This window comes from Acomys russatus, chromosome 5, assembly GCF_903995435.1.
Source record: "Acomys russatus chromosome 5, mAcoRus1.1, whole genome shotgun sequence".
NCBI lineage: Eukaryota > Metazoa > Chordata > Mammalia > Rodentia > Muridae > Acomys > Acomys russatus.
The window spans coordinates 57,342,352-57,362,486 of NC_067141.1; positions in this window are offsets into that span (position 1 = coordinate 57,342,352).

The window sequence follows — 20,135 nt, forward strand, 5'->3', positions numbered from 1 at the left end:
TTACTAGAAAAGTTGGGGAGTTTTGTAATCGTTGTTGTTGTTAACTGTTCTAAGCACAAAGCAGGTTTTGTTTGAAGAATGCTTTTAAGTAGCTGCACATTTTCACTTGTATTATCTGACCATAACTTTGACCTAAATTTCATTAGCTCAGGTTGATTTCCTAAAATGCCAAAATGAACAAAACATCTTGCCTCCTCATTTGATTTGCAGGTATTTTGTTATACCTTGGTGGTTTTTGTTTTTTATTTTTGGGCATTCTTAAAAATGGTTGAGCACTGTAATTATCAGATATTTGTTTTCTAAATAGGTATTTGTATAAATGCTTTATGTAAACTAAAAGGTATTTTATTTTTCAGATTTTCTAACATGCTTAAACCTGGGCTACTGTTAGCAATATGAAGGAAGAAATAATAAAATTATTTAAAAGTTGTACCATGTCTGGTGTGTATGTGTGCATGCATATATAGTCTTAAGATTTCTAGTCACAGCCAGGCACTGTGGTGCACTCCTATAATCCCAGCACTTGGGAGGCAGAGGCAGGTGGATCTCTGTTAGTTAGAGGCCAGCCTCATCTACAAAGTGAATCCAGGACAGCCAAGGCTACACAGAGAAACCCCGTCTTGGCGGAGCAGGGAGTGGATGAGGAATGAGGGAGGATCTCTAGTCGCAGAGCTGTGTTGGGGTTCTTGATTGACACACATTATCATGTGACAGGGGAACTGAGGAGACACCGGAACCATTCTGTGAGGGAGGTAAAGGGGTAGAGGCTTCCAGGTACCTCCACTGAATGAGTAGCAATTGATCAATAAATAGTTTTGAGCTATTATAAAGGCAAAACAACAAGCTGGTGAAGGCAGATGTGATTTTGGCTTTTGAATGTTGGGGGCATAAAAAAATGTACATATCTGCTAATGTAAATAAAAATTTGCCTTTGGAGTTAATAATCTTAGACTCCTAATATTTTCAACCATAACTGGACAAAAGAATCAAAAATATTTTTCAACTAGGTAGCTCTTCTTCTGACACAGAGCTATGTCAAAGAGTATAGTATTTAATTCTGTGTGTGCCATAAGAAAGTTGCTCCTTTCGCAACTTCTAAATAAGCCTGTAGTTTGCAGATATGAAAACTGCTTGCTCATTCAGTGGATGATGGCTTGCCCATTCAGAAGTAGAGATTGTTTGGGTCAAGGGGTCAGAAGGTAGGATTAGCAGCGCTCTAACCTGGCAGCTCCTGAACCCGACTCCTGGAGTATGAGTGTGTTTCTGTAGTTTACTGGAGAATTGGAGCTGGGCGCTTCCCCTGAGTGCTTCAACCACTGTCTGGGCACCAAGTATTATAATGTACCTTGGGAAGACAGCCAGAAAGGGAACGGTTCTCTGAAACGCTCCCCATGGTCAGCAACTTTTTTTGTTTGTTTGTTTTTTGCACATTTTCATATGTCGATGATTAGAACAGGAAGTCCTTTTATCCTGAATCATGTTATAGAAGCAAGGCTCTGTCACGAGTTTAAGACCTGAAAACCCTTAAAGGGTTGGCCACAGTTCTTCGCTGTCTACCTTTTTATGGCACGTGGTCACCTGTGCTTAGGCCAAGGTTGGTTCTGAAGAACCAAACTGCTAAGTGTGTAATACTTCTTCCTAATTCCAGCTCTGTGATGGATTTACCAATACCAGCACCATTCGTCACTGATAGATAGGAAAGCACAGTGTCTCTGCAGAAGGCTCCATCACCCCTCTCTTTGTCATTATATTCCTATTTCTAACAAGTACAATGGGGCTGTCATTCAGGATTCTCCCCTTGGCACTTAATGCTGTGCATGTTGGCACATACCTGTAATCCAAACACTCAACAGACTGATTTAAACGACTACTGAGTTCCAGGCCAGCTTGGGCTACATAGCAAGACTGTTTCATATATCAAAAGACAAAAACCCCAATTTTAAAAAACCAAATATTTTATGCATAATAAAATATAAAAATTAATAAAAACTTTAAATTGAATTTTATCTCCATTTTATATGTATTAGTTTGCTGCCATAGATATTCATGCACTGCATGTGTACAGTGCCCACAGAGGCCAGAAGATGGCATCAGATCCCCAGGGACTGGAATTTAGGGAGTTGAAAGGTGCCCTGTGGTTGCGAAGTTGAATTTGGGTCCCCTGGAAGAGCAGCCAGTGCTCTTATGCACAGAGCCATCTTCCATCCACCAAATTAATGAGTTTTGGCATATACATCCTTGTAAGCATTCGACAATCAGAGCTACAGACTACAGCACCATCCCTGAAAGTGCCTTTACTCTGGCTCCCCCCCCCCCCCCAGAATCTGTCAGAGGCAGCCTCATGTCTGTCCGTGTAAGATCTTGACATCCACATATATGGAGTTACATATTTGGATCTTGCTTTCTTTTTGACTCAGTGCTTTCAGACTTTTCCATGTTTTTATTTCTTTTTTTAAATGTTTCATTATTTTAAAAAGGTATATGATAGCCTGCCTCTGCCTCCCTGAGTATTATGGTAGGAATTTGCGTTGTACTTTGTGTAAGTATTGTGGAGCATTTGTTTGTTTTGGTGGTGTGAGACTCAAACCCAGAATCTTATGCATGCTGTGTATGCACTTTATTGCTGAGCTATGCCCCAAGCCTCTTATACAAATATCTTTGGGGGCCTATCTTTTCATTTCCTGGGGAAATACTTAAAAGTGAGTCACGATAGGTGACATTTGTCCTTAGTGACAACTACGCAGCAGTATTTTTTCAGTGACTAAGGGAATTCTTTGTGAATGACCCTCCCCAGGAAGAGCCATGCACACAGTGCAGTGATCTCTACAACAAACATACTGCTGATTTCTTTTTTTTTAAAACAAATATGATTTTCTTTTTTATTTATTTATTTATTATGTATACAGTGCTCTGCTTGCATGTACATACTTGCACACCAGAAGAGGCCATCAGATCTCTTTATAAATGGTTGTGAGCCACCATGTGGTTACTGGGAATCGAACTCAGGACCTTTGGAAGAACAGGCAGTGTACTTAATCTCTGAGCCATCTCTCTAGCCCACACCACTGATTTCTTAATGTCTCTACATAGGTGAAAACTGGAAGCCCAGAGACAGCTCCCCGTCCTCAGGGGCAGGCTGTGTGCAGCTGTCTGTTCCTCTACCTTATCCCAGCCACATTTCAGAGCGGGAGTACTGCAGTGCCTGCTTTTTAGTGGCCTGCTGGGTAATGGGATGGGGCAGCGGAGGCTGGAAGCGCATGCTCTCACAGGGCTGTTTGTCCAAGAAAAAGGAACACAATGTGGCTTATTATTTACTATTCTGTTGGCATAATAAGCTACCACGAGGAAGGCAACTTCTAGAAGGGAGAGTATATTTTGGCCTATGGTTCCATGCGGGCCCATGGCAGGAAGCAGCAGACATGACAGGAAACATGGTAACAGGGACAGGAAGTTGACCGTTCACATCTGAACCTCAAGCACAAAGCAGAGAGAGGCAACTCTCAAAGCCCGCACACTTCCTTCAGCAAGGCTGTGCCTCCCCAGTCTCCCCAAACAGTGCCAACAGCAAATGCTGACGCCTATGGAGAACATTCCTCAGGTAAGTCACCATGTTAGCTTAACTTTTTAGATTTTTCTGAGAGAGAGAGAAATATGGAATATTAGAATATGGAACCTTCTAGCCCGGCGGTGGTGGCACACGCCTTTAATCCCAGCACTTGGGAGGCAGAGACGGGTGCATCTCTGTGAGTTCGAGGCCAGCCTGGTCTACAAAGTGAGTCCAGGACAGCCAAGGCTACACAGAGAAACCCTGTCTCGAAAAACCAAAAACAACAACAACAACAACAAAGAATATGAAACCTGATTTTTAAGTTCAAAGCGGATGAGAAATTAAGAATGTGGGTCACAGCAAACTTGCAGTTGGTGACTTTCCTATGGAACAGCTACATGGGACAAAGGAAGAATGACTTGCCTGATATGGGAAGGAAGCCAAGAAAAGTACAGGGTCCCTGCCTGCCATGTGAGCGCCGAAGTTTTTCTGTTTCCACTTCAGTCCAACAGGTGCTGTTTGAGCGACGTGACACATGCAGCCGTCCCCCACCCTTCGCTGCCACCTGCCATCTGGCAGCTTTTAATGGCTACATTTCTGGTCAGAGCTGGCTAGCAGCCAGCATTTCCTGATTACCTCCTGTAACCCCAGGCCCACAATGAAGGTCAGCCGCAGGAGGAACTGGCTTCAGGATGGGCTTTGGGTCCAGAAAAGGCACTCCAAAATGTGCACCCCTATAATCCTAGCACTCGCGAGGCAGAGGCAGGTGGATCTCTGTGAATTTGAGGCCAGTATGGTCTACAAAGGAAGTCCAGGACAACAGCCAGAGTTACACAGAGAAACCCTGCCTCAAAAAAAAAAAAAAAAGGGGGGGGGGGGACTGGAGAGATGGCTCAGTGGTTAAGAGCACCGCCTGCTCTTCCAGAGGTCCTGAGTTCAATTCTCAGCAACCACACGGTGGCTCACAACCATTTATAATGTGATCTGATGCCTGCTTCTGCAGATAAAGCACTCATATGCAATAAATAAAATAAATAAATCTTTTTTTAAAAAAGCCTTTTGGAAATGCTGGTTTCCAGGCCGCCACTTGACTATTTGGCTCTCTGGGGACACTCTGGGCATTACTGAAGATTGAAAACTAATCCAACTTAGTGACACAACAGATCCCAGAGATGGAGTCCCTCACCCAAGGTCACACAGTCAGTTTGTAGAAGAGGGAAGAACCAAAGCTCTTCAAGGCAGTAGATGTCCTCCTATCTGGCCTTGTGTGTTATGATTCTGGTAAAATTATTCTTTTGGACATCTCGGGTATTTTGTCTTTCTAAGCCAAGGCTGCTAGTGTATGGGCCTAATTCACATTTTCCCCTTTGTGTACTAGCGATGTTTTGTCTTTGGATGGTTGAATGAGAAATCCCAGGCTGGCTCATAGAGAGAGCTGAGATAACAAAGGCCTGGCATTGTCTCATAGTCCTGAAAAAGTGGGAGTCCCCAAAGAACTGTACTCACATTGTGTCACCTAGGCCAAACAGCCGGAGAAAGAATAGCATGGGTCAGGAGGAATGGGCTGACATCTGCCAGCAGAGCTTCACTCGCTCACCTTCCAGGCTCACTCACTTAGCCGACATTACAGGTCAGCTCTCTGCCATAGTTCGGATCTAATCAGCACCACAGAGGCATATGCTCAGGGTGTCACTCCTGGGAGGTGTAGAACCTTTAAAAGGCTGAGTCTCCTGAAAGATCTTCAGATCACGTGGCATCTCCCTGAAGGGGATTGTGGAACTCCTGTCTTGATGTTTTTGGTTTCCCTTTTTTTCACTTCTTGGCCATGAGGAGAGTGGCTTTGCTTGGCCACTTGCTCCCAACTATGATGTTGCTGCTGCCTTGCCACAGGCCCCACAGCAACAGGGCTCAACAATCATGGCTGAAATACCCAGAATAAAACTGTTTTTATCAGTTGGGTTAAACTATTTTTTTTCTAGGAACTGAAAGCTGACATATATTTCCTGAAGAATCTTACCTGTCCCAGAGAATACCAAACCCTGACCTCACCACCTGACTAGCAAATGCGTAACCATTTACAGCTGATAAGGGGCCATACAGCTGTAGAAGAAGCCAGAGGGCCCCAACTGACGTCTCCCCAAGGTTGAGAGACAACAGACTTTCCAAACAAGGTGATGGCTGGTTTATTGGTGAAAGACACGCACTATTTAAGTGCGAAGTGTATTTGTTGTTACAGGAGAGTCAGCTGAGCTTAAAGAAAGCATGGCCTGTCTTATATTGCTACCTTTCTGATGTCAAGGTCTGCGGGGAAGGGCAATAGCTTTGACCCAGATTCTGACGCGGTAAAGGGCGTTTCCCATAGCCTTAATGTTGGGAGCCACGAAGTCTCAAATATACAGAAGGCAAACTTAAATGTTGACCGGTTATACAGGGAAAGAAATTAACTGGAGGTTTTGTGGAAGGCAAAGAAAAGCAGATAAACTGTCACTTGGCTGTTTCAGTCACAACTTATGCTAATGGGCATGGGCCACCTCCGATGGAAGACAGAGGTGAGGCTCTCTGTGTGGATGATGAAGATAAGCCACCTCCCATGCATGGTGAAGGCAGACAGCCTGGTGTCCATGAGTGACAAAGGCAAGCGGCTTCACACGGACAACGAGGGCAAGCCGCCGCCCATGGATGGTGAAGGTGGTCTGTTTTGATGAAGGCATAGATTGATGAAGATGTAGCTTGCCTTTCATCTTCACGAGGTAGAGGTGAATGCCAGCAGCAGTCGGCAGGACTCGGAGCAAAGCCGTGCTGTAAACTTAATGAGCTGCTTATTAGGTTTAAACGTGTTACATGACCATAACCGTGTGTTGCATACATGCTGCAGGAATGACATCTTCCCTTGACGGGATGAACTTAACGGATATGAGTCTGTTTACTGTAGATAAGGGGAGAAGCTGTAGATAAGGGGAGAAGCTGTAGATAAGAGGAGAAGCTGTAGATAAGAGGAGAAGCTGTAGATAAGGGGAGAAGCTGTAGATAAGGGGAGAAGCGTTTCTGTCTTGACAGTTTGTTTTGTTCCTTAGAGAGCATCAGTGGAGCGTGATAGCCTGGGGGAAAACCTGGACATGAAAACTGTAGATTCAGGTTGAAATTCTAGTGCTGATCGGCCTTGAGCAAGCCACTCAACCCTCCCTACACTTAGGTTTCATCAGCTCCGAGATAGGAGAGGTGGTACCCCGCTAATGTATGATCAAGATCTGCTTTCTATCAGAGATTCCTATGCGTGGCCCCGGGATACCTCATATGGGCCATGTAGATTTATTCTCATTTGTCGCGCGGGGTGAAATTTCTATGATCATCACACTGGTGACAAAGCTGTCTTGGGAGGATGAAAGTGACAGTGATAGCTAGAAGACAGTGGTAGCTAGAATGTGACCATGAGTATCTGCCTCTAGAGAGAAAGATACCACGTCCCTCCCCAAATCAGGCTACTACTTTCCAAACGTTCAAAACAATAAAACAGGTGAGAGCATCCAGCAGATGGGGAATAGTAGCCCCTCATCTTACTTCTATTTTCTAGCAATGATTACATTGTAGATTGGGGGCGGGGTAAGAGAGAATACAGGAGAAGAGAGTGACACCACCCGACCCCAAGATGCCCCATGCATTTTGCCATCTTAACTGCAATTCCTCACCATTATCTAGTATCAGTGCAGAGATAGTCAAATATGAAGAACTGAGAAGCACTACACAACCGGGATGTTTATTGCTATAGATAGAGATAGAGAGATAGATAATAGATAGATAGATAGATAGATAGATAGATAGATAGATAGATAGATAGATAGATAGATGGATGGATAGATGGATAGTGAATCAGCGAGATGGCTCAGCCAGTAAAGGAGCTTGCTGATCAGACCTGGTGACGTGGGTTCAAATCCCTGGGGCCCATGTAAGGTGGAAGAGACCAGACTCTGCAATGCTGTCCTCTGACCTCTACGCATGGGTCACAAACACAAAGAAATGCACATTTACAACAATAATACATTTAAAGGATAAAACACTGGCCAGGGAGGTGGCTTCGGAGGCTGACCACCTGTGTTTAAGCCCTGGGACCCATGTAAAAAAGCAGATGTGTGTGACGGGGTGCCATGCATCCTAACATTCTTACAGTGATATGGACGATGGAGACAGAATAGCCTGTACACTCGAGGACCAGCTAGCCTGAATACACAGAACAGTGGAAACAGGAAGAGAGACCCTGTCTTGACAAGGTAGAAAGTTCGAACTGACTCCTGGGCATTGTCCTCTGAGCTCCAGACATGCACTGTGGCACACATGTGCCCCACCCCAATAATTAAGAACTTAATTAAAATTTGAATGATAAAATGAAGTACGGCCCCAGACAATCCCAGTTTACATCAGCAATTTCATGCTATTAGGTCTCTAAGTATTCAGACCAGAAGGGACACATCTAACTCACATTCGGATTAGGCAGAAAGTGGTCCCATGGCTCCACTGACTGCAAAGGTGGCTGGAAAGAGCAATCCTCCTGGAAAGGAGATGTCGTGATGTGTTTATCACACCATGCCACACACGCCACTCAGAGATGCCAGGGAAGAAGAGATCTGTAAGTGGATCCCCTCACCAGACCAGAAGCCTGGAGAAGGATGTAAGGAAAAAAAAAAAAAAAAGGTTCCTCTGGGCTTCCATGGTCATTCTCCTCTCTTCTTCCCCCTCTCTGTCTCTGTCTGTCTGCCTCTCTCTCTCTGTTTTTTGTTTTGTTTTGTTTTTCTTTTTCTCAAGACAGGGTTTCTCTGGGTAGCCTTGGCTGCTCTGGAACTAGCTCTGTAGACCAGGCTGGTCTCAAATCTGAGACCCAGATGTCTCTGCCTCCTGAGTGAGTTCTGGTGTTGAAGGCATGCACCACCACTGCCTGTCTGTGCCTCTCGGTACCGTGTCCATCTTTTACTCACGATACACCCTCCCATCCTCCAAAAGGCTATACATTTTATAAAATCAGAGCTTGTTGTTTGTTTGTTTGTTTTTTCAAGACAGGGTTTCTCTGTGTAACCTTGGCTGTCCTGGACTCACTTTGTAGACCAGGCTGGCCTTGAACTCACAGAGATCCTCCTGCCTCTGCCTCCCAAGTGCTGGGATTAAAGGGGTGCGCCACCACCGGCCCAGCTTGGCTACAAGATGTTTTAAGAGAGCCCAATAAGAATAAGGAACATTTACAATGATTTCAACCATTTGTATCTAAGCCATTCCTGGCTTTTTGTCTTTAGAATGTTCAGTAGACTCGTGGTAAAGCAAGGGTATGAATCAGCCATTAAGCAAACACGGCTGTAAAAGAGACTGTAAAGGAGACCTCAAGTATGTGGCCATAAATAAAGTCAACATTTGATCAATGACACAACCTGGGCAAAGCATTTCTTTAAGGGAGGGAACTGACCTTTGGGAACTCAAAGTGCCTTACATGCCTGGCTTTAGGACTGGAGCCGAAAGTCCTTCTCCAAGGCTGATGGTAAATTTTTGTTATGTGCCCCAGGAGGAGTCACAGCAATGGTGGCTGGTACAAGAGGGAAACATGCTTGGTACTGGAAACCTAGCATACCCAAGTCTAGTCATGGGTCTTGGAGGAGAACCTGCAGTCATCACTTTACTAAGCCAGCACAATCCCTAACTACATTCTAAATATTTGCCCTCATTCCTACAGATAAGTGTGGCCCTCACCCCTCATCAAGGAAACTTCTCTTTACAACAGAGGGAGACCATTACAGAAAAACCACAACCAATCAGAATGCAGAGCTGTGGAGCCCGGTGCCAGTGGATAGATCACAGAACACTCCTGCATCAAAGGCTCAGAGGACATTGTGGAAGAGGGGGTGGAAAGAGGGGGTGTAAGAGCCAGAGGATCAGGAAGTTTGCTTTGAGATTGTGTCTTCTAGGAATGCCAGAAGCTAAGTCTTACAAACATGACTAGCCAAGCATGAGCTGAGCATAGACAACAACAGTAGACACGCCGAAGTGGGTAGGGGAAGCAAGTGAAGCCTCAAGCCTACACAAAGAATTACGGTCAACTAAGAAATGCTGAGGTCAGGAGAACTATACTTCCCCAGGGAAGAACTCATCAATTGGTTATCCAGTATCAAATGGCCGTTCCTAAAAACATATATACAAATAATATTATACAGACCAAGCAGATTGTATTAAGGAATACATATATATATAAGCATACATATATGCATATAATAACAGTTAATGAAAAAAAAGAGGCCATGAATTTGAAAGAAAATAAGGAGGGGTATATGAGAGTGTTTGGAGGGAGGAAAGGGAAGAAAGGAAATAATGTAATTATAATTACACTAAATTAATTTAGGAAGAGGTAAAACCCAAGGGTAGCTTGATGTATACCTTTCACAAAATTTAATTAAGGAACTCAGGTGAGGCATACTAATTAAGGAACAAGTGAGGTACATTACCAGTAAGGATTGTCGCTGGGCGGTGGTGGCACATGCCTTTAATCCCAGCACTTGGGAGGCAAAGGCAGATGGATCTCTGTGAGAGTGAGGCCAGCCTGGTCTACAGAGTGAGTTCCAGGACACCCAAGGCTACACAGAGAAACCCTGTTTCAAAAATCTTATACACAACAACAACAGCAACAACAACAACCACCACCACCAGTAAGGATTGTCACCACCACTGTGGCCAGGATTAATTCTGCAGGGCAACCATATCTAATGATCCTCCCAGCTCTGCCCCTAGTCAAGCCTGTCATTTAGCTGCTGGGGTGATGGTGAGGAAAAGGAAACCCGAGCTGTCTCTCCAATTCCAAAAGCAAGAGGTTGTAACCATTAAGCTTTAGTTGGATACAGGTTCAGGGTCCTGGAAGCAAAGTGGTGGGGCTCTTGGCCCAAGTCTACCAGCTTGTAGCAATGTTGTCTTCTCAGACTCGGCTGATGGTTCCCTTTAGCCTCTCCGTTACTTGAAGCTGGATCATCTTGTGGCCTAAGTTTGAATACCACTCAGTGCCACATCTACTGCATTTCTGTTACCTGTAAGTCACAAGAGCAAGCTAGATTTCAGGGCAGGAGACTACATACGAGGATGACTGGCAGGACCCACCCTTTGTTGGGGACTATCTTAGAGATTGGCAGTTCTGTGGGCAAATCTAGGTGAGGGAAATGTACAGCACTCCTAAGCACTTTCCTATCCCTCAAGTGTGGTGATTCATGGCCTGTGAGTTGAGCAGGCCAAGCAGATCTCTAAAACACACACACACACACACACACACACACACACACACACACTTAAATGCACAGCTTAGGGAGATTTTTCTTTGCAAAAGTCATGCCACACCATTTCTTGATGTGGGCAAAGGACTGGCATTTTGGTCGTCAAGGTTCAGAACTCTTAGGCACTTTGGATGAAATAGGGAGAAGACAATCTTCACCAACTCAGTGTAATCAAGGGAAAGGAATGAATGGAGCCAGTGTTTAAAACATAAATGATTAAAAAAACCATAAATGATATCACAATGGTAATCATTGAATTAAAAAGCTGTTAATAATATTCATGTCAGGATGGGGGATTCTGAATATGCTTCATTCATTTCACTGTTTTCTCTTTCTTCTCTGTATTTTCAAATTGCGCACAACAAATGCTACTGTTATTATTATTTGTCTATGTGTGTGTGTTGTATGTTAAAGTACACATGTGTGTAGGTGCAAGTGTGCAGGTTCATGCTTGCTACACATACATGTGGCTGTCACAGGACAGACACCTTTCAAGGGGCAGTTTTCTCCTTCCACTATGGGATTTTGGAATCCAATTCAGGTCATCAGATGTGTGCAGTAGGCACTTTTACCCAGTGAGCTATCTCATAGGCCTGGGTATTACTTTTGACGTAAGTTTTATTTTATTTATTTATTTACTGAAAAACAGCAGATTTAAGCTGATTTCACCAACCAAGATGGAAGGTACGCATAGGGACAGTATAGTACCTTATACCTGACTCTTTTAAATTCAAGGTCTATTCAAGGTTTAATTGAAACGTTTTTTAATTCAAGGTCTGGTTTGATCTCTACAACTCAAGAAGATTGGACTACAGTGTCTGAAAAGCTAACCTGGCTAATTACTGGCAGCTGGGGACAGCCAGATTGCCAGGGCCACTTGTGGCCCTCAGATGCTATCACAGCAAGTTGCAAGCTCATGCTAGCTTTTGGATTTGGAGAATCCATTTTCTTTGCCACTTCATCTTCTGATGTGCCAGCTGCCTCCTGGCTATCAGCTACCCAGAGTTCATCGCTCCTTCCTTGGGTGCTGACAGCCCTGGGAACCTGCCATCCTCAGTTTCTGTCCAGATTTCAGGTGTGGGTGACTCCAGCCCCACCGTTAAGAGCTTGCCTTGGACTCCTGCCAGCTCCGTTAGAAAAGAGTTTGAGGTGTGGGCAGGAGGCAGGCAAGAACTGCTGTGGCCTTGCTTTCCCTGCAGGACAGGGTGTTGACACAAAGCCAGTTCAGGGGAGGAAGCAAGGTGACAACCAGCCAAGTCTTTGGATGGCTCAGTCCAGATGGACCTAGAGTAGACCTGCCTCTTGACTTTGTGCTTTTGAGACTACTTTGCTTCTTTTTCCTTCCTTCTTTTTCTACCATTCCTCTTTCTTCTCTCCCTCTTCTTTTTTTTTTTTTTGGTTTTATTTTTAATTTTATTTTTGGTTGAATTCCCATTTGCTATCAACAAAATATTTCCTGAAAAAAATATTCTGCAACCTCAGTTTTCTCCTCTCTAGAATGAGGATGATAATACCAGTCAGCTTCTTTCCAGGCTGTGCCACTTGCATTAACCAGCACCATCATAAGCATACATAAACAGGCATTATCATAAGCATGGAGCTTATTGTGCACTGAGGGGCCAGTAAATGCCACCGAACACTTCTAAGGCCTTAGGACTTCTGTCTTTAAAAAGGAACAACAAAGGCCAAACATAGACATGCAGACATGAAACCTCTCCACTCATGAAAACACAGAGAAGAGATCCCTAAACCTAAGTGTGAAGAGAGACATTAGTGAGTTCAATTAGGAAGCTGAGAGCCCTGAATTTATGCCTTCGGCTTTCTCACACATGTGCATATACATACATGAATACACACACACACACACGCGCACACACACACACACGCGCGCACACACACACACACACACACACTCACAAATGCACCCTTTCAGGATCCCACCCAGGTGGTGTTGACTTCAGGGGAAACCAGAGCCACTATGTCAGCAGCCATTAGAAACAGCAGAACTGGGCACGGAGGCTGGGAGCTGCAGCATTTGGCAGCACAGAAACGACTGGTTTTGCAATACACTTAGGAAAGAAGAAAAGGAATCTAGGGGAAAGGTAGCCTCGCTGCTCAGAGCCTGGGCCTTGCATTGGCTGTAGGAACAGAGGACACAGACACGTACCGGCATTGGGGACCTGCTTGGTCAAGGTTGGTTGGTGGGGCAGGGAGTCAAGACTATGATGAAGCCAAGCCTCTCAAAGGCTCTGAAGTTCAGCTAGATGTTAGCACAACAGGGCTGAAATGAATGTGAGCTCCCACACGCGTGCAGAGGGACACACTCTGGCTGGATGAACGGAAAAGGGCATTCTGTAGTTCAGAGACTCTCCAGTGGGAGGACTAGAGGACTGGCCCTGGAGATGCTCCAGTCTGCAACAGTGTCTACATGCTACAGCTGTTCTATGCACGCTCCCTGTTGCTGGTGCTGTGCTTCTGGCTCCCAGCAACCCACGCCTGTGTTTGGGTTCCCATCTTTTGCTTCTGTGCACATCTAACTTCCTCATTCTCCTGAAATGTCCATCTCTCGCAATGTGTCTGATGGGCTAAGTTCAGGAAAGAGGCCATGTTGCGAGGGGCTGGAGAAGTCGGTATTGGCCTTGCACCTTGAAGAGGCATTTTAAGTATAACATACACCCCACTGCCAAATGTCTGTGTTATGTGTGTATGCATACATGAAGCAGGCATATAACCTGTGTCTAGGTCCCTTCCTAGGCCCCCTTGGGTTTTAGAAATCCAAGAAACATCATTCAAGCAACCGCGGAAAACCCAGACCCCTTATTTGTTACTTTTTCTATGTCAGACCACTGCTCCAAGCACCACTCAGCCACACTTCTGCTTATGGCGTGATTATCAAGTCATCATCGGGCCTTAGACGCGGACCCCAATCCTTCTCCCCCCTCTACCCTTTAAATGAGATGGTGGAACACCTTCAAGGATGTACCAGGCCTGTGGAGGAGATAGTCCCAGCACCTCTGAGATGGAGCAGTTTGGATCTGACTTATTATTCGTTCTGGCTTACCTGAGGCCATATTAGAGGCCACCAAAGTCCTGGCTTAGAGACCTTGTCAAAGTATCCTCAACGAGAAATTGGACATAAGCCTAAGAGACAAACACAGCAGCAATTTTTTTTTTTTAGTCCCCCCCCCCTTCTTATTTATGTATGTTTGTGTGCTTTTGAGTGAATGTCACATCTGTGCAGATGCCCACAGGGGCCAGAAAAGGGTGTCTGATCCCATGGACCTGGAGTTACAGGTGGTTGTGAGAGCCTGGGTGCTGGAAAGGAAATCCAGTCTGCGAAAGAAGTGAATTATCTCAATGCTGGACCATCTCTCCAGCTCCTACAAGCAATTTCTAAAACTGAGACTGAACTCGATCAAACCCAGTTTGTGGAACTGACAGGGCTGAGAAATTGCTCACAGTGGACTCCTCCCTATGAGAAGCCCAGGCCAAGCAACAGGGTCCAAAGTGGCAGAGTCTATCAGAAGCCTCAGCTGGCTCCTGGGTGACACTTGTGGTGGTTTTTCAGGTGTGTGCGCCTGCCCCCATCCTGAAGGCTGACACCGCCAAGCTCATCTCAACATGACACCCAGAGCTTGTCTGTCTCCTCAGACTGACTTCCGTGTTCCATCCCATCCAGCCCTGCTTTTCATCGTCCAGTGTTTTTCTCAGGGCAGTGGAAGTGTCTTGAGCACTACTATGATGGTGGCTGTCCCCTCCCCTCTTTGTCCCTGTGTTCTTTCACTGCAGCCCCCTGATAGCTATGGCAAAGAGACATCTGGAGGACCCACAAATCCTGATATTTCTTTTCATTCATTCACTGAATTTATTCAGCTACCTAAAAACAGTTTGAGTCAGCAAGATAGCTCCGCTAGTAAGGGTGCTGGCACACAAGCCTGGCGACCTGAGTTCAATCCTTAGGACCCATGCAAAGGTCAGAGAGGAGAACAGACCCCACAGAGTTGTTCCCTAACCACTACATACTGACCATGGCTGTCCTATCCCCAGCAATATATACAATAGTAATAAAAAATATTTAAAATTTAAAATATTTAAAGCATTACTATGTGTTAAATACTAAAAAAAAAAAAAAAAAAAAAAAAAAAAAAAGAAAAAAGAAAAAGAATGAAAGGGAGGGAGGGAGGGAGGAAGGAAGGAAGGAAGGAAGAAAGAAAACCCTTAATTTTTATTAAGCCCTCTCTCTTCCAACGGTCTGGCATTATTATCTTTTCACAAGTTTGTGAGGGAACCAGAATCATTTCCATTTTATAGATGGAAACCCGAAGTGGCGTTCGGGCTGGAGAGATGGCTCAGAGTTTAAGAGGACTGTCTGTTCTTCCAAAGGTCCTGAGTTCAATTCCCAGCAACCATATGGTAACTCACAGCCATTTACAATGAGATCTGGTGCCCTCTTCTGGTGTGCAGGCACACATGCAGGCAGACTACTGTATAATAAATAAAAAATAAATAAATAAGTAATCAATCTTTAGAAAACACGGTGTTCCTTGCCCAGAGAATCACTGCCAGTCAGCTACAGAAGCAGGGAGAAACAGGACGTGGCGGCCCATGACTGGCCACTTCTGAAGATGCTCCTCCTTGGCCTTGTGGTTCATTAAGCCAGTCCTCACTCAGCTGCGCCTCCACTGGCAGCTTAGTATCCTTAGGAACAGAACCATGATGCAAAGGACAAGCGGGAAGGTGAAGACCCCACCTCACCCTACTCCACCCCACCCCACCCCACCCCACCCCACCACTCCTGGGTTTCCGCCCCTGAAGTGCCTCATAGTAGCTTTCTGACTCCCAGAATCAAATTCCAGCATGCTTCCCTGGCTTCAATTCCCTGGGCATCTCCACAGAATTGCAGATCCACCGAGGAGGCCCACCACAGAAACTGGGCTGAGTCCGGAACCTGAGTCAGCTGGCTTTGGACCTGACTAGCCATGGCAGGTACATACAGCATCTCCGCAAGGCCCGCTGAGCCCGTCACTGTTTCATCTGTGAAGTGGGAGACTTTGTTACCTGCGCCGACAGCAGGAGGAGACGAAGAAGATAAACAGAAAGGGGTTTTATTTGTTTGTTTGTTCATACTGTTTTTTGTGGTGCTTGGGATGAAACTCAAGACTTTGCTGGACAGGCGCCTCGCTGCTAAGCTACCCCACCCCCCACCCCAGCCCTAGGAAAAGGGTTTTAAATTCTGAGGTTTCTCCTTGTATAAGAAAGAGTATTCCTATCACTCTGTGCAAGGCTGATGAGGCCTGAGACCAGCCTCATGTTGTCATTGCTGACCTTCAGGACTGCGCGGGTCTGGGTAATATTTTTCTACTTTAAATCTCAGTAACTCATATGGGTGCTGCAGTTCACACTCATCATCATCCTAGCACTTGGGAGCTGAAACAGGAACTCTCACCCAAAGTTCAAGGCCAACCTGAGCGGCACAGTGGGACTTGGTTTGAACAAAACAAAATCTTGGAATTCAGACAAGATGGCCATTAAAAATAGATTTCTTTATGTATTGTTATGTATATGAGTGCCCTATCTGCATGTACGCCTGCAGGACAGAAGAGGGCACCAGATCTCATCATAGGTGGTTGTGACCTACCATATGGTTGCTAGGAATTGAACTCGGGACCTCTGGAAGAGCAGCCAGTACTCTTACCCGCTGAGCCATCACTCCAGCCATGTTTTTTTGTTTTTAGGCATAAGATTCCTTTCTCTTTCTCTCCTCTTTTCATTTCCCCTTTTCTCTGACACAAACACTCAGTCTTTAACAAAAAGCCAAGACATAATCATTCTATGGAAAAAGCAGGCTTGGTTCTGTAGCCTTGGGGAGAACTGCTTGGACTTTATTATTTTCTTTTCACTTAGACACAGGAAGCAAGCACTGCCGGGTGTCTGAGAGCCACCCCTGGAGAGTGTGTCCTTTTGCTTTGTAGCCATGTCTCAGGAGAAAAGCTAAACATGTCAGAAAAAGAGAGAGAGAGAGACAGAGACAGACAGAGACAGAGACACAGAGAGACAGAGAGACAGAGAAAGACAGAGACAGAGACACAGAGAGAGAGACAGAGAAGGACGGAGAGAGACAGAGAGAAGTAAGGGCATGGTGGTGCATTTCTTTAACCCTAGCACTCAGAAAGCAAAGGCAGGCAGATCTCTGTGAATTTGAGCCCAGCCTCAACTACAGAGTGAGTTACAGGACGACCAGGGCTACTCAGAGAAACCCTGTCTCAAGGAGAGAGAGAGAGAGAGAGAGAGAGAGAGAGAGAGAGAGAGAGAGAGAGAGAGAGAGAGAGAGAGAGAGAGAAGAGAGAGAGAGAGAGAGAGAGAGAGAGAGAGAGAGAGAGAGAGAGAGAGAGAGGGAGAAACACTATGCCAGAGAAACAAACTTTCAACCACATGTATCTCCATCTATTTTTTATTATTATATCAAAGTTCTTGAGTGCAGGTGATTTATAAAGAATAGAGGCTTGTTTAATTCACACTTCTGGGTGCTACCATTTGCTGAGGACTTCTTTACTGAATAACAACACAACATGGTGAAAGACATCTGGGAATGAGAGACAAATAAGTGTCTTAGGGTGTTCTTTTGTTTTTGTTTTTGTTTTGTTTTAAATCTACTGCAGCAACCATGGGAGTGAGCCTTCGGACTTCACCCATTCACTTCCTAAACACCCCACCTCTAAATGCACCCACATAGAAATAGGAAAGCTGACTAATAGTTCATCTAACACATGAACATTTAGGATAACATTAAGCCATAGCAGCATATTACAACAAACCGTGTACTGTGACCACTGTGTACAAGACCCCATCCATGTAGTCAGCCTCATGGAGCAGAACAGACATCTGCATCTTTTACAGCAAGATCCCATGAGGGATGATTCTGCATAGAAAAATGATAGATAGCTTTTCCCTTCTTGAGTTAACTTCTTATATTTTGTAATTGGAAACAGAATAAATAAAGAAGCCAAAAGGGAGTGGGCAGTGCAAGAGGAATCATGCAATCATGTGCAAGACCTTGGCCCATGGTCTCCTTGGGACATGCACAGTTCCAGTGTGTCTTGGAGTGTAGCCAGCTCTTTTGGGCTTGCTCTGGCATCACGCACCTGTCATCTTTGTGGTCCTGGCACTGTTGTCATGTAGTACGTGCTTAAGCAGTGTGTGTTGAGTGAACCTCTTTCCCACTAGGTGAGTGATGTGGCTCTTGGCCAAGAAAAGTTGCCATTCAGTGCAAATGGACTATTCTTTCTTTCTTTCTTTTTTAAAATTTATTTATTTATTAATTCATTCATATTACATCTCAATTGTCATCCCATCCCTTCTATCCTCCCATTCCTCCCTCTCTCACACTTTCACCCTATTCCCCTCCCCTATGACTGTGACTGAGGGGGACCTCCTCCCTGTGTATATGATCATAGGCTCTTCTTGGTAGCCTGCTATCCTTCCCCTGAGTGCCCCTGGGCCTCCCCATCAAGGGGATCTGGTCAAATATGGGGCACCAGAATTCATGTGAAAGTCAGTTCCCACTCTTCACTCATCTGTAGAGAATGTCCTGTCCATTGGCTAGATCTGGGTAGGGGTTCGATGTTTACTGCACGTATTGTCCTTGCTTGGTGCCATAGTTTGAGCAGAACCCATGGGCCCAGATCTGCCCATCATAATGTTCTACTTGTAGGTTTCTAGGACCCTCTGGATCCTTCTATTTCCCCATTCTCCCATGCTTCTCTCACCTAGAGTCCCAATAGGATGTCCTAACACTGAGACTTTCCTTTCTAAGACAAAATGTTTGTACTGGGCATTTGCATCTTTCTGCAGAAGCATCAGGATAATGGAGGCTCCTGCATTGATGAGCAGGCTGACCCGAAAGATGTGGAAAGCGGTTTGGTTTTCTGTTGATCTGGTTTCTTGGGGACCAACAACAGCAGTCGATTATTTCTGGCCAGTCTCAGCAAGAGAGAGGTGCACCAGAGAGACTCCTGGGATTTCCCAGTTGGGACAGGAAGAGCCCAGTGAAGGGGACTGGAGAGCCAGCCGGCAGCCAGGCAGCAGTCACCCAGCTGCAGGAATGGCTGGCTGAGCCCTTCTTCCCCTATAGGGCCTGCTGTCTCACAGTTCTGAGTCTTGATGTGACCTTTGGAGTCAGGCTGCTGAGGTTCAAATCATACTTGCCAGGACCTTAGGTAAATCCCAGGACCCCAGTTCCACAGCTGCAAAGGGCAGATAATGAAAACAGCAACTTGCACTAACTGTCTCCTTCTGTGAAACAAAACACACCCCAAATCTGAGATCTTAAACCAATAATAAGCACTTGTTACCTCCATTTCTGAGGGCCAGGTGCTTGGCAATGGCTTAGCGGGACACTGAGACATCTTAGAAGGTTCGCTCAGCTGTTGATCATCTGAAGGCTCGAAGGAGGCCGGAGGGTCTGTTTCCAAAAGGGACCTCCTGAGAGTAGCCCCCTTAGAATGGTCCTAACCCTTTATATACCCAACCAAGGTAAAGATCAGTCACACCAGGACTTCACTGACAGTGGTCAGGCATGGCTGACCAACTCAGGCCTCATGGTCAGTAAGTTTGGTATTGTTGACAGGTGAACACAGTTTTCCCAAATGAACTACTTTCACAGTCGTCCCAAGTAGCCACAGAGAGTGTCTTCCGCCTTCCAAGGTGAGAGCGAGGGAGGGTGAGAGACTTTGCTTTCCACAAAGACAGATTTTTTCCCCCAGTAAGTCTATTCCCACCTAGGTGGTGGCTCGTAGTTCATGCTTGTAATTTCAGCACTGGATGCGGAGGAGGTTGGCTGAGACAGGAAGATGACAGATTCAAAGCCAGCCTGGGCTGCATAATGAAATCTTACGAAACAAATAGCCTGAAGAGATGGCTTAGTGGACAAAAACAGTCTCTAAGTAAAAGTGAAGATCTGAGTTTAAATCCCTAGTACCCACATAAAAAGTCAGGTGCGGTTGCACGTGCCTGGAACCCCAATGCTGGGGGTGGGGGGCCCACAGACAAGAGGATTACTGGGGCTTAACTCCTGGTTCAGTGAGAGACTCTGAAGGAATAAAGTGGAGAGGGGTAGGGAAGGAGAAAACTGCATCCTCTCCTCCAGCCTCTGTGAGCACAGGCACAGTGTGCACACATGCATACATGTATCTCATACACCACACAGGCATACAACACTCCCACAAAAATACAAACACCCAATTCCCTTCATTTGCATGAATAATAATTTTATTTCTATATGCATGCACACATTTCATGAA